This window comes from Muntiacus reevesi, chromosome 15 (genome assembly GCF_963930625.1).
Source record: "Muntiacus reevesi chromosome 15, mMunRee1.1, whole genome shotgun sequence".
NCBI classification, from domain to species: Eukaryota; Metazoa; Chordata; class Mammalia; order Artiodactyla; family Cervidae; genus Muntiacus; species Muntiacus reevesi.
In genome coordinates this window covers 1,164,570-1,180,726 of record NC_089263.1, presented here as the reverse complement: position 1 = coordinate 1,180,726, position 16,157 = coordinate 1,164,570, and the positions used below count along the sequence as shown (strand labels likewise).

Here is a 16,157-nt window from a genome sequence, read left to right as displayed (position 1 = left end):
ACAAATCAAAGTAAATTGGAATTGGTCAAACAGGAGATAGTAAGAATGAACATTGACATTTTAGGAATCAGTGAACTAAAATGGATGGGAATGGATGAATAATACAGATGACCATTATATCTACTACACTGGGCAAGAATCCCTTAGAAAAAATGGAATAGCCCTTATGGTCAATAAAAGAATTCAAAATGTAGTACATGGGTGCAATCTCAAAAACAACAGAATGATCTCAGTTCATTTCTAAGGCAAACCATTCAATATCATACTAATCCAAGTCTATGCCTCAGTCACAAATGCTTAGGAAGATGAATTTGAATGGTTCTATGAAGACTTATAACATGTTCTAGAACGAAAAGGACACCAATAAAAAGGATGTCCTTTTCATCATAGGGGACTGGAGTGCAAAGGAAGAAAGTCAAGAGACACCTGGAATAACAGGCAAGTTTGGTCTTGTAGTACAAAATGAAGCAGGGCAAAGGCTAACCCAGTTTTGCCAAGAGAACGCAATGTTCCTAGCAAACACCCTCTTCCAAAAACACAAGAGAAGACTCTACACATGGACAACACCACATGGTCAAATCTGAAATAAGATTGATTTCATTCTTTGCAGGCGAAGTTGGAGAAATTCTAGACAGTCAGCAAAAACAAGACCGGGAGCTGACTGTGACACAGAAAATGAACTCATTGCAAACTTTAGACTTAACTGAAGAAAGCAGAAAAAACCACTAGGCCATTCAGGTATGACCTAAATCAAGTATCTCATGATTATACAATGGAAGCGACAAATAGATTCAAGGGATTGGATCTGATAGACAGAATGCCTGAAGAATTATGGACAGAATTGACAGTTTTGAACTGTAGTGTTGGAGAAAACTCTTGAGAGTCTCCTGGACTGCAAGGAGATCAAACCAGTCAATCCTAAAGGAAATCAGTACTGAATATTCATTGGAAGGACTGAGGCTGAAGCTGAAACTCCAATCCTTTGGCAACCTGACGTGAGGAACTGATTCGATGGAAAAGACCCTAATGCTGGCAAAGATTGAAGGCAGGCGGAGAAGGGGATGACAGAGGATGAGATGGTTGGATGGCATAACCGATTCTATGGATATGAGTTTGAGTAAGCTCCGGGAGTTGGTGATGGACAGGGAAACCTGGCACACTGCAGTCCATGAGGTCGCCAAGAATCAGACACAACTGAGTGAATCTAATGAAAAAAATCTTCAATGAACACTACTACAAACAACTTCATCAACAAGGACAGCAAACACAGAGAAAATGGATTGTCTGACTTCCAAAGTTGCCAAACTATGATATGTATAATGTCTAATTTTCAACATAAAAGTACTAGAATACTGGACATTCAAAGAAACATGCATGCCCCTCACATACACGGAAAAATTAAGAACAAGCAATAGAAACTCAAAGACAAGACACAGGACTCAACAGAGAAATATTTTAAATCAGTTACTTTAAATATGCCGCAAAAGGTAATGGAACTAAGGTTCTTAGTTTTAAGAACCAGATGATTCCCACAAACATTATCTCATGAAATAGGTATACCAATCAAGGGACAGAAAATTTTCGAACAAAATCAAGTAGAAATTCTGGAGTTGAAAGCATAATTTCAAGTATTAAAAACCTCACTAAAAGGCCTCCATGAGAAATTGGAACTGACAAGAAAAAACCAAACACCTAAAAATTATAAATCATTCAAATTACCCATTTACAGGAAGAGAAAATTTACTTTTCAATAGACACAGCCTAAAAGTAATATGAAGCTACCTTCCAGTGTACTAACATATACATAGCAAGATTCAGAGAAAAAGAAAAGAATGAGCAGAAGCTATATTTCAAGAAATAATAGACAAAACTGCCCAAAGTTGATGAAAAATCAAAACCTTAAGAAGTCCATATAGGATAAATTCAAACAGATTCATAGTGCGACACATCATTATGAAACTGCTTAAATAGACAAAACAGCAACAGAGAAGAGACAGAGAAGTCATCGTCAGAAAAACAAAAGTGATTTCTCATCATACAACATGGCAGTAGGATGGCACTTTCAAAGTTCTGAAACAAAAGTTATTCAACTGGGAATTCTTGATCTGACAATAATGCCCTAAAAAAATGAAGGAGAAATTAAGACATTCTCAGATTAACAAAGACTGAGAATGTTCTTGAACAGCAAACCTGCCCTACAAGAAATGTCTAAGGGAATCAACCTTAAATGAATGTACAATATATAATAACTTAAATCTGCATCAAGAAATAAATAACATCAGTAAAGGTGACTACACAGACAAATATAAAAGCCAATATTAATATATCTTTATAAATCTTTTCCTATATGGTGCTTAAATAAAGGCATAAGACAAAAATCATCAGCCTGTGGTGATGAATGCCTAAGTATGAAGACATAATTTGTGACAATGACAACATATAGGGGAAGTGGAGCAATATGGCAACAAAAAATGTATGCATTATTGAAATTAAATTGTTATTAATCATAACTACTTTATTATAAATTAAGAAGTTAATTGTTATCCCCAGGGCAACCGCTAAGAGAATAACTTAAAAATATATAATAAAAACAAGGAAATAAAGAATTTAAAATGGTACTCTCAATAATATCTATTTCACAGAAAATATGCAATATTGAAGACCAAAAAAAAAGAAAATTACAGAAAAAATGAACAGCAAAATAGCAGTTGTCCTCCTTCATCAGTAATTACTTTAAACAGAGATGGTTTAAAATTTGTAAGTGAAAGGCAGAGATTGGCAAAATGGATTAAAAACATGATCCAGCCATATGTTACATGCAAGAGACATACTTCGGATTCAAAGACACAGATTGGTCCAAAATTAAAGCATGAAATAAACATTTCTTATAACATGTAACCAAAAGACAGCTAGAGTGACTATACCAATATAAAACAAAATTTGTCTTCAAACGAAAATTGTTACATGAGTCAATTAAACATTGATAAAAGAGTCAAATCCATTAAGAGGATAAAGCAATGATAAACATTTACACAGCTAACAACAAAGTCCCACAATATATGAAGCAAAATTGCACAGAATTGAAGATACAGACAACTCTACAATATCTGGATACTTTTAATGTCTTGCTTTTAATAACCAATAGAACAATTAGAAGGACAATCATGGAAATAGAATACTTGAACAGCCATAAACTACAGTGAACAGACTTACACAGAACACTCCACCTAAAAGCAAATGATTATACATTTTCCTCAAGTGCATAAGGAATATACTCCATAATAGACCAGATATAACACCAAAAATAAGTTTAAATAAATTTTAAAACACTGAAATCATACAGCGCATGTTCACTGATCTCAATGGAATTAAACTAGAAATCCGTAACAGAAAGAAATTTAAATGATTTCACACATAAGTAGAAATTAAGAAACGAGTTCCTAATAAAAATGAATCAAGTACGACATTCTCGAGGAAAATTATTAAATTATTTGAGATGAATGAAAATTAACACACAACATTCCAAAATTTATGAGATGCCAAAAGCAGTACTTGAGGAGAAAATTTTATAGCTATTGAGATCTACATTTAAAAAAGAAAGATTTCAAATCAGTAACCTACCTTAAGAAGCTAGAAAAAGAAAACCAAACATAAAGCAAGGAAGAAAGAAAAGAAAGATTAGTATAAAAAATGATAAAGATTAAAGATCGAAACAAACAACTGAATAAAAAATAAAAATCAATGAAACCAAAAATCAATTCCTTGAAAAATTCAACAAAATTCAGAATGTTTTGGCTAAACTGACCAGAGGAAATGAATGACCTTGCTAATTTCTAGAGAAGTGAATATATAAATTACAATACATGAATAAATATAAAAATAACAAAGCAACTATTACTTTAAAGAATTTGTGACAAGATCTTTGTCAAGAGAAAAATAGAGTTTACTCATTTCTAAAGCATTAAACATCAGGCCCTAGGTAACACAAAACCTCTTTAATCACACCAAGAATATACAGACTATTTTTCCTAACTGATGTATGTTTCAATTTTAACAAGAAATAGTGATTAATTATTTAATATATGAAATTTTACTACACTTGATTAATCCAACATAGTATGTTTTGTGAGATTAATGTAATATGGAAAATTGAAATTATTTGTGTTACAGAAAAATGAAGCTTTTTATCCTTTAAAATCTTCATGGCCTTAGAGTTCAGAAAGTATAATTTTTCAGATCAAAAAAGGAAAAATTCTAATTAAAGTCAAATGTGGCTCAGCTGGTAAAGAATCTGCCTGCAATGTGGGAGACCTGGGTTTGATCCCTGGGTTGGGAAGATCCCCTGGAGAGAGAGAGGCTACTCACTCTAGTATTCTGGCCTGGAGAATTCCATGGACTGTATAGTCCATGGGGTCACAAAGAATCAGACACAATTGAGTGCCTCTCACTTTCAACATTTAGAAGAATAGCAATAATAACCCGTAATGATCTTATCTGACCAAAATGATCTAACAATGATGATCTCAATCATGGGGTCAACATTCTGAAACCATAATATGTTAAAACTTCCAAGCACAGTTTAATTTCACCAAAGGATATTTCACTGCAACAAGAAAATGTATAAAACAACAATTTTCCAAGACTCTGTATTTGCCAGTTCACCCAAAAGGCAGATAAAATAAAACTTAAAATTTAGAAATGAGGCCAGAGGCAATCACTAAAGAAAAGGACATTATCCAGTAAGCCACTGAACAGATGAACACTGAGACTTCAGGGTGTGGCACAGTGCACAAGACATATGAATTTTCAATGATCCTGATACAGTTACTCACCCCTATTCTCTGAAGTAGAGGCCCTCATTTCAGTCCTTCTACATCAGAAAAGTGTAGCAGAAAAAAACAAAAAGAAAAAAAGACATAGTCTCAAAAATATTCAACAATAAAAATAACAAAGCACTAATACTGTCAAATTTCATTGTCAAAATTTATTATAGTCATGCAATCTTCCCTTCTTCCAGCTCAACCACAAATGATGCTTTCAGTACCCATTACAGTTGTTCAACCACTTCTTACTTCAACATTTACCACCCCCCCTATTTATTTCTCAAGAACAATTCCTTTAAAAAGTTCTATCTACAACTGTGCTCAAAATGACCAAAATGAAGCAAGTCACTTAGCATATCTACATGCCTCATAAGAGGCATGAAGACGTAGAATAGGATGACTTGCTCTGAAAGAAAGAAAACGCATGCTCACAGCAGTGTTATGTAGTCAAAGCCAGGCTCTGAGAGTCTTACTTGTCCGGTTAGAGGGGCATTCATCTGGACCTCAGATTGACATCTGGAATGAGTCCCTCAGCATCCTCAGACAGTTTTTCTCATCATTGATCCAGACAAGCACCCTCCCAACAAATAAGCATTTCTATAGCCAGGCTTATTTTCTTCAGGCCTACCTACTGTGTTGTTAACAAAAAACAATACATATACAGAACACAATTTGTTTAGTATTTGAACAATAGAACCCTCATAGCACAAAAGGCACACAACCATGGATTTCTCTGTATAAAATTAAAATCTATTGAAAATATTCAAAACAACTAAGTCAACTAAAATTTCAAGGAGTGGTGAGGTGAAAGTGTTAGTCTCCTAGTGGAGTCTGACTCTTTGACACCCCATGGACTGTAGCCTGCTAGCCTACTCTGTTCACACTATTCTCCAAGCAAGAATACTGCAGAGGGTAGTCATTCCCTTCTTCAGGGGATCTTCCTGACCCAGGGGTCAAATCTGCATTTCCTGCATAGCAGGCATGTCCTTTCTCATCTGAGCCATAGTGGGGTATCATTTGTAAATGAAGTAGCAAATAAGGTTTGAGTATACTGGAAATATGAGTAGAAATATCTAAATTCTGAAAGCTAGTAATAAAAAGATAAATATTTTGGCACATTTAAATTTCACTAAAAGGTTATTTTCACACATAATAAAATGGTATAAAAAGGAAACCTATCAATGATTCTTAAATGTTAACCAAGCTATTTTCTTTAATACAGGGAAAAACAATGAAGATTCCATTAACAAAGTAGATATACCTATGGGGGAAAATTTATCATAAAAATATGCCCCGTGGGCACCTGAAAAAATGAGCTCAAAAAACTTGAATCTGTGACATCACTGGCAAGAACACAGACCCAAATTTCAATAGCACCACAGTAGCTGCTCACCTTTCCTCCCTGTGGTATGATGACGTGGTCGAGCCTTTGACCTGCAGCAAAACATCACATAGGATACAAAGCAGATCAGAAAAATGAATGAAATTATTTTAAAAATCAATAGAACAATTGGTTCTATAATAATTATTTACTGTACCGGCATCCTCGCATACCTAGTCCTCACCAAACAAATCAAAATTCCTTGTTCCTTTATCATCTTTGTCATTTCTTCATTTATTTCCTCTCTGAACTCTTCACTTTGCAAACAGTCAATAATCTCCTCTACCATTCTATGTAAATCAGTAACATAGCAGTTATCTTTTAAATTGAGAAATTCTAAAGTTGTATTACAGCAAATAAAGATTTTGTGAAACGCTTTGTGATGGGTCAAATAAAAAGGATGCTTGCTGTGAGAACCATATTCTGGAAGTAAGAGATAAGAACTCTGAAAATTTATTACAAACATGTTGAAACGAATGGACCAATGGCCAAGAATAGAAAAATAGATGAGACACTTCATAAGATAAATGGAAATTATTTACAAAAAGAATCAAATGGAAAAAGACTTTAGAGAGGGGTAAGATGTAAGTGGAATTAAGATCGAGTAAGATTGGCCTGTTTTTTCTCAACATGGAATGCAATTAGGAATGCTAGGAGGAGTATATCAATAACCAAACAGAGGTCTCTGAAGGATAAAGGCTTGCAAGTAAACTAGAGAACTCAAATTGCAAGGTAAAAGGAACTAGACCCTAGATATTATGTAATGTCTGATCCCATTTATATGGCATTCTGTAAAGGACAAAACCTGGTCCCCTGGAGAAAGAAATGGCAAGCCACACCATTATTCTTGCCTGAAAAACCCCATGGACAGTGTGAAAAGGCAAAAAGATATGACACCAGGAGATGAGTCCCCTAGGTTGGAAGGTATCCAATATGCTACCGGGGAGGAGCAGAGGGCAATTACTAATAACTCCAGAAAGAATGAAGCAATTGGGTGAAAGCAGAAATGATGCTCAGTTGTGGATGTATCTGGTGGTGAAAGTAAAATCTGATGCTGTACGCATTACTGCATAGGAACCTGAAAAGTTAGGTCCACGGATCAAAGTAAATAGGACATGGTCAAGCAGAGGATGACAAGATTAAACACTGATATCTTCAGGAATCAGTGAATTAAAATGGATGGGAATAGGCAAATTTAACTCAGATGACCATTAAATCTACTGCTCTGGGCAAGAATTCCTTGAAGAAATGGAGTAGCCCTCAAAGCACACACCTTTCTCCAGCAACACAAGAGATGACTCAATACATGGATATCACCAGATAGTCAACACTGAAATCAGAGTATGTTCTTTGCAGTTAGAGATGAAAAAGCTCTACACAGTCAGTAAAAACAAGACCTGGAGTTGACTGTGGCTCAGATCATGAGCTCCTTATTGCAAAATTCAGACTTCAACTGAAGAAAGTAGGGAAAACCACTAGGCCATTCAGGTATGACCTAAATCAAAGAGCTTATGATTATATAGTGGAGGTGACAAATAGATTCAAGGATTAGATCTGGTAGACAGGGTTCCTGAAGAACTATGCATGCAGGTTCATAACATTGTACAGGAGGTAGTGACCAAAGCTGTCCCAAAGAAAAAGATGCAAGAAGGCAAAGTGATTACCTGAGGAGGTTTTACAAATAGCTAAGGAAATAAGAGAAGCGAAAGGCAAGGGAGAAAGGGAAAGATATACCCAACTGAATGCAGAGTCCAGAGAATAGCAAAGCGAGATAAGAAGACTATCTTAAATAAACAATGCAAAGAATACAGGAAAACAACAGAACGGAAAGGACTATAGATCTTTTCAAGAAAATACCTGTCGGAGAGATCAAGGGAACATTTCATGTAAGAATGGACACGATAAAGGACAGAAACAGTAAAGACCTAAGAAAAGGTGATAAGAATGCACAGAAGAACTGTACAAGAAAAGTCTTAATGATTCAGAAAACCATGATGGTGTGGTCACTCATCTGTAACTGGACAACCTGGAGTGTGAAGTCAAGTGGACCTTAGGACGTATCACTACAAACAAAGCTAGTGGAGGTGACAGAATTCCACCTCAGCTACTTAAAATCCTAAAAGATGATGCTACTAAAGTGCTGCACTCAATATGTCAGAAAATTAGGAAAACTCAGCAGTGGCCATAGGACTGGAAAAGGTCAGTTTTCATTCCAACCTCAAAGAAGGGCAATGCCAAAGAATGCTCAAATTACCATACAATTATGCTCATTTCAAATGCCAGCAAGGTAATACTCAAAATCCTTCAAGCTAGGCTTCAGCAGTACATGAACCAAAAACTTCCAGATGTACAAGCTGGGATTTGAAGAGACAGAGGAATAAGAGATCAAATTGCCAACTTTCATTGGATCATGGAGAAAGCAAGGTGATTACAGAAAAATATCTACTTTGATTTCACTGACAACGCTATTGCCTTTGACCATGTGGATCACAATAATCTGTAGAAAATTCTTAAAGAGATGGAAGTACAAGACCACCTTACTTGTCTCCTGAGAAACCTGTACTAGACATGGAACAACTAACTTTTTCCAAATCAGGAAAGGCGTACCTCAAGGCTGTATACTGTCACAGTGCTTGTTTAACTTCTATGCTTATTTAACATCATGCAAAATGCTGGGTTGGATAAAGCACAAGCTGGAATCAAGATTGCCAGGAGAAATATCAACAACCTCAGATATGCAGATGATACCACTTTAATGGCAGAAAGTGAAGAGAAACTGAAGAGCTTCTTAGTGAGTGTGAAAGAGAAGGGTGAAAAAGCTTCCTTGAAACTCCATATTAATAAAACTAAGATTATGGCATCCAGGATCATCACGTCATGGGGAAAAATTGGAAGCAATGACAGATTTTATTTTCTTGGGCTGCAAAATCGCTACAGATGGTGAGTGCGGCCATGAAATTAAAAGACGGTTGCTCCTTGGAATGGAAACTATTACAAACATAGACAGCATATTAAAAAGCAGAGACATTATTTTGCCAACAAAGGTTTGTATAAGTCAAAGCTATGGTTTTTCCAGTAGTCATGTATGGATGTTAGAGTTATACTATAAAGAATTCTAGAACCTGAAGAATTGATGCTTTTGAACTGTGGTGTTGGTGAAGACTCTTGAGAGTCCCTTGGACTGCAAAGAGATCCAACCAGTCCATCCTAAAGGAAATCAACCCTGAATATTCATTGACAGCAGTGTTGACAAAGCTGAAGCTCCAATATTTTGGCCACTCGGTACAAAGAGATGACTGACTGGAAAAGACCTTGAGGCTGGGAAAGACTGAAGCAGAGGGAAGATACAGTGGTTAGATAGCACCACTGACACAATGGATACTAATTTAAAACTCTGGGAGATAATGGAGAACAAAGAGCCAGGCATGCTGTAGTCCATGGGGTCACAAAGAGCTGGATACAACTTAAGTGACTGAACAATAAAAACAAAAGGCAGAACTATAGAAACAGTGATTACAAGAGATTGAGAAGCAGGAGGGATTGACTATAAAGGAAAAACATAAGGGGATTTTAGAGGTAATGGAACCCCCCCCCCACACACACATCATGATTGTGGTGCTAGATATACTATTCTATACGTTTGCCAAAACCCATAGAAGTACACATGACAAATGGTATATTTTAAAGTACATAAAATTAAAATTATGTAAGAGGTACAATATTGAAAAAATGCTAGCGCAGAACACTGGGTCAGTGTTCATGTATCCTCTCCACACTCTCATGTTTTGAGTTTATATATGTGTTAGTATGCACACACTGAAAGGAATACCATTTAGTAAAAAATCAGATACTAGATATCAAATGTTGAACACATGCAGAACTGGTAGCATTCAAAGCTACCCAAACTGTGAATAATACTAAAAATGAGAAAGTTAAAGTCTTCCCTTACTTGCTTAGCATAGAAATATAGTACTGTTCAACAACAGACATTTTGATTCTCATTTTCTTCAGATTTTTCACAATGTATAAATACATGATCCAGACACATTCATTTAAAAAGACACCTTTTGCTGTTCGCCTGTGAGAAAGGACAGATCCTGAAAATACCCAAGAAATAACACAGGCATCCATAATCCTAGAAACTTACTAAAGCACTTAATTTACATGTGAAAACTGGAGATGAAAATGAGTACTGGAGGCTACACCAGCTATTAAACCAATGAGAGAAGGTTTTTCATTTTAGTTCTTCATGAACATTATGAGTAAAACCAATTTATTTCTGTGGCAGATTCCTACCTATTTGAATGATCCTACTATCCTTGAATAATATTTGATTCAATTATTCAAGATGCCCTTTCTCCATCATAATTAATGTTGTAAGACAATGAAATGCTTTGTATGCAAACCAACATTGATTCCATAATATTTAAAAGAACACAAAAGCAAAAATGCACAATAAAAAAAACTAAATATATTCAAATTGAATGAACCAAGTATGAGGAAATGGGCTTCAACTGTGTTTATTTTGGTTTTTCAATTTACTTATTTCTACAGTAAGAGTTTCCAATATTCAACCGAATGTTCACTGTGCAGACTTGTACACCTTCAAATGAAGCAGGTACAATCTTAAAATCCTGGTCAGACAACTTCTCATATTCTTTTCCCTAAAAGAACTAAAAATATACATATACACAAAAATCTCCACATACATATTTATAGGAAGATTATTCAAAACAGCCAAAGAACAGAAATAAGTTAGCAGAAAGCCATAAACTGATGAATGAATAAGCAAGCAAAATGTGATCTATAAATGGGGTATTACTCACCCATAAAAAGAAATGGAGTTCCAATTCATGCTATAACATGGCTGAACTTTGAAAAATCGTGCTAAGTGAAGAACTGTGAGTAAAAACACGTTCTATTATAAATGGTTCAAATGCAGATATAGATAAGACCCACTGGTATCAAAGTATTCATGCTCTTATTCCACACTTCCATATTTCCCGAGCACGTACACCTGAAACCATGTGCTTCAAGATATTCTCCCCTACATATTTTTTTATACTATCATTTTGATCAAACTTCAAAGTCTTATAATTGTAAATCAACTATACTTCAATAAAATAAATATTTCAAAAAATATTTAAAAATGTATCATTTCCCCTCAAATTTTCTGCAGTAAGTTTTAGCATCTTTTGATTTTCCTGGCTGAAACAATTATTGTGATTATTGCCAAATGTTGAGTTTTTATATCCTGTCATTCTTATATTTTTTTTTAATTTTTTTATTAGTTATCACAACTTTTTGCAGTATTTTACTTTTGACCTTATTAATTCATTCACTCATTCACATATTAGTTTAATAATATTATAAACACTTTACCATTAGTTTTATTTTCCTTAAAGAGATTTACCATATTCAAACATCCCCAAATTGCATCAGTCAAAACCAGAGGCTGAGCAGCTCTGTGTCCAGCAGTCTTCCACGGCAGATGCAGCCTTACTTAACTATGTCTGCTTTTTCCTTCAGTATTCTCTGTTCCAGGGCCTCAACTGTGAATATTTTATACAGGTTCATTTCCCCTCAAGATACCAGAAAATAAGAAGGCAAACTTTGGAATAGCGTAATACACATTTCTTGCTATAAACTATCCAATTTTTTAAATGTACTTTAGCCACTGCTATGGCGCAGTCAGGCAAAACTTATGTCGTAATGCACTCTGCTTATCATTCTGGCCAACATTTTAGCTACTAGCTCTGAATTACTAACGAATGGTACTTGTAAGACACAAGGTACTGTCTTTAAAAAAGGGTTGGAATGAATACACATAACTGGAGAAAAATGAATTGATTATGGAAAACATATTCATATGAAGTAGATAGTTTATAATCTACACCATATGGTCATAAACTACAATTTGAAAAATATTTCATTAGAACATTATGACACTTGAATCTATAGCAGTTAGGGATTGTACCTTCAACTCCAAGATCCTCACTGGTCCTTTCCCTGCTATTTATAGTATTTCTCTTGGCGTTACCTGTCATCAATTCTGCGACAAAGTTGATGTCTTCCATTTAGTGATACTCTTCTTATTGGTCATTTCTTTTTGGACTTCGATTTGTGCCCTCATGACATCCCAGTCTCTATGAAATAATTTCCCAAGGAACACTGCCTCATCTCCTAAGCACTGGCACCCCTTATTTCAACAAGTCATTCTACAATTTGTAAATTTATATCACAGAATTTCCAACAAACCAATGTCCTATTCGTCTTTTCTCCTGTTCCTGCAGTATCTCAACACTTACTTTTAAGTTTAAAGAATTAAACTTGAGAATTCTCATGGCTCTGACCTAACAACACAGAGAAAATAAAGACGACCTCAAAAATGTGTATCTTTCCCCCCAAACAAGAGGAGATACAGCAAAATACAAGTATTATTGTCATCTTCCAAAGGCTGTGACACTGATTGTGTTTTTTTTTCCTTAAGTTGTGAATAACAGAATGAATTGCACAATCAAATTTAGTTTCTAACAAGCCTCTGCTGCTGCTGCTGCTAAGTCGCTTCAGTCGTGTCCAACTCTGTGCGACCCCATAGACAGCAGCCTACCAGCCTCTAGCTTATCTTAAAAAAATTAATGAATATCCTATACTGTATGGTTATTATTAGTTTTAAATGAGATAAGCCATGAAAAAGTGTTTATTTCAGCATGTGGTACAAATACTAAGAATTCAATAAATGCTATATATAATTGAAATACATAAATTTGAGACTACACATCAAACACACACATACACCACAGTAAAATAATGATCCAAACTCACCATCAACAGTTTTTGAACAGTCTTCCTAATAAGATTAGTTTATTGACCATATCCAAACAAGCACATACATATTTCATTTAATGTGAATGAAATACAACATTAATGTTTCAAACATAGTTGATACTCAGGAACTAATGGCCAACTTTTGAAAAACCTAGATTTTCATGTCAATTAATTTCAACATTCTAAATACAATTGGATAAGTGCATTATTAATTTCCATAGCATTATGATTTGATAAACAGATTACTTATAATTTTACAAATATAATTAAGGCTGTAATGAGTACCCTTGAGTTTACATACACATTTGAACACTTCTTATTATATCCTATAGGTAAATTTCTAAATATAAAATTGTTTGTCAAAATGTGCTAATTTCCATCAATACATATTTTTCACTGTCTTTTGGACAGACTAACACACAGAGAGTTCCAAATTCCCCATACTTTGCTAATAAATGTACCATTAATCTAATAGGTGAAAAAAGTAATTGCTGATTTATTTGTGTGCTTGTTACTACGTTTAAAGACACAAACAAATATTAATTATATATTTGTAACAATTGATAATTATTCAGTATATATTTAGTTATTTCATTACAAGATTGATATGGCTGAGTATTATTTTTTTTTTAGGTAAGAAGTAGATTTATCCAGAAACAAACACACTCCACAGACTGTGGGGCATTGCAGAGGGCTTGTGCGGCAGCCTGGTTGAGTATATTTTTATGTGTTCTTGGCCATAAACAGAACTTTCCTTCTCTGATTTGTTTATTTATATGTATTCCTATTTTTGTACTGGAATACTTATATTTTTCTAATTGATTTGGATGAGCCTTTAATAGAATATTAACACTAACCTGGTAATATAAATTTCAAGTAAACATAAACGTACATTTTCAAATGACTGCAGAAAAAGTAATAACCCAAATTTAAGCTAGCAGGTTTTAGATATTCCTTCTCTCCTCTAAACCCTCCAGTGTAGACAACATGGAGAAAATTTGGAAAACACAGTTTAATTGGATTAAAGATTGTGTTCATTAGTTATTTATACTGCTGAATCTTTCATATTTTTATCAACTAGACTACATGATAACTTTGGAACATACAAATCCTATTATGAGATGTTGAAACAATTACAAAAATTGCTCAGATAAAGTCAAAATAGTTTGAAGTCAAAGCCTATGGAGACTGGATACCACCAAGGAATTGAGTGACAATATTTTGACCTGAAATGTACTGAAGAGGAAAAGAAGGCAGGTAAGATTTTGGTCACAATCCTTGGGAACTCATGGGAAAAATATGCTAAATTTAAAATATAATTTATAGGTTATAACTGGAAAGGGGTTCATACACTGCTTAGGTTATAATGGCACATAGTATTCACTTAGAGCACTCTCTTGTGAATGAAATTTAGCAGAGTTATTAATAATAATTTTCATGAAAGTAAAATGGAAAAATAATTTTCAGATATGTTTACCATGTACTGGGGTTAATCTGATTATTTTCCAGGTTCTGGTTTAGCCAATGCTCTAGTTGTGGGTTCAATCCCTGGGTTGGGAAGATCCCCTGGAGAAGGAACTGGCAACCCACTCCAGTATTCTTGCCTGGAGAATCCCATGGACGGAGGAGCCTACAGTCCACGGGGTCGCAAAGAGTCGGACACGACTAAGCAACTTCACTTCACTTCACTTCTAGTTCAGGATGTGGTACTGAAGCCCAAAGCCTCTGTGGTAAACAAGGTTTTACCAAAACACAGCCACACTCATTCAGTTACATACTGTGGCTGCTTTTACACCACAAGAGCAGAGCAGATCAGCTGCAACAGGTACCATACATCCTACAAAACTGAAACTGCTTGCTACTTCACCCTTTACAGAAACGGCTTACCGATCCATGGTCTACTTTAATGTAGATTGAGGTAGTAACTTCATATAATTAAAACTTAACTTTTAAGACATTGGAGCATAAGTTCACTGAGAAGGCAGTTACCATATTTAGACTAAATTTTCTCAAGAAAGTTGGCACAGAATGGAGGTAGCTCTACTCTGATTTTCCAAATTTGAGTGTAGTCATAAGTCAAGAGTTCCTGCTAGATGAGTCCCTGTTTTAATGGCCCTCCATCCTCATGCTCTCTTGTTTTCTTCTTATACATCATCACCTCAGAGACCACTGTCATCACTATCCTTTCACATGGGAGGTAAAGCCCTTGTTTTTCCATTTCCATGCTCTTCTTCCTATTATATCTAATAGCAGGATAGATGGATATATGATACACAAAAGAAAGATGATGAGTGATGGAATTTGAATGATAACTTATATATTAATAAGCTAGACAGATGATAGACACACATAAATTATGGAAGATAAAGTGATAGATGATAGATCTACAGATAGGTGACAGATTTATGATAGAGTAAAATGGGATAGAACTTGAGAATCACTAACATAAGACATTACAACACTACAGTGTTTCTCAAAACTAAGCGTTTCTGTTTCAACAGAAACTTGTTTATCTTCCATGTCCATTGAACATTATTTCTAAATTTCTCATAAGATCAAGGATGGTAGTATGTTTTAGAAACAATGCAACAACTACAACAGTTTCCTCTCTCCTGTATGAGTGTCATGGGAGTTGACATGAGACAATTATGTAAAAGTGAAAAAATATGCCATTCAAATCAAACACATACATTTGGAAGGTTAATTTCATATTCCCTAAATTCAGAGGTTGTAAGGTATATTTCCATTTATCTTCAATAAAGAAATGTTATTTCAAGAGATGAATCAATTCTGTGTTAAGAGAACTCATATCAAATGTTTATAAGACAACAAAATTCACAAAATATTCCATATTTCTATGTCTTGACCAATGGTAATATTATGAATTAATTAAATGAAATATTTCTAACGTCAATATACTCCCATCTATTTACTTCTGCTTTTCCTCTCTAATAAAGTCATTCATTTACTCTTAACTTAATTTATTGTAAATATCACGAAAACAAACTTAGCCATTAAAAATATGGAATAATTATTTTCTGTATGACTTTCTGGGTAAGAAAACAATATAAATAAAACCAACCTCTGTCAAAAGAAGCTCGTTTATTCAAAACTGTCAAAGGACA

At 34.6% G+C, this 16,157-nt stretch overlaps 1 non-coding gene across 1 annotated transcript; it reads right to left on the bottom strand.

Annotated features, from left to right (window-relative positions):
* Positions 1–5,322: 5,322 nt before the first annotated feature.
* Positions 5,323–5,389, bottom strand: LOC136147713 (small nucleolar RNA SNORD109A). Its single transcript, XR_010659366.1, has one exon. It is a non-coding gene; the product is annotated as a small nucleolar RNA SNORD109A (small nucleolar RNA).
* Between the last annotated feature and the right edge of the window lie 10,768 nt (positions 5,390–16,157).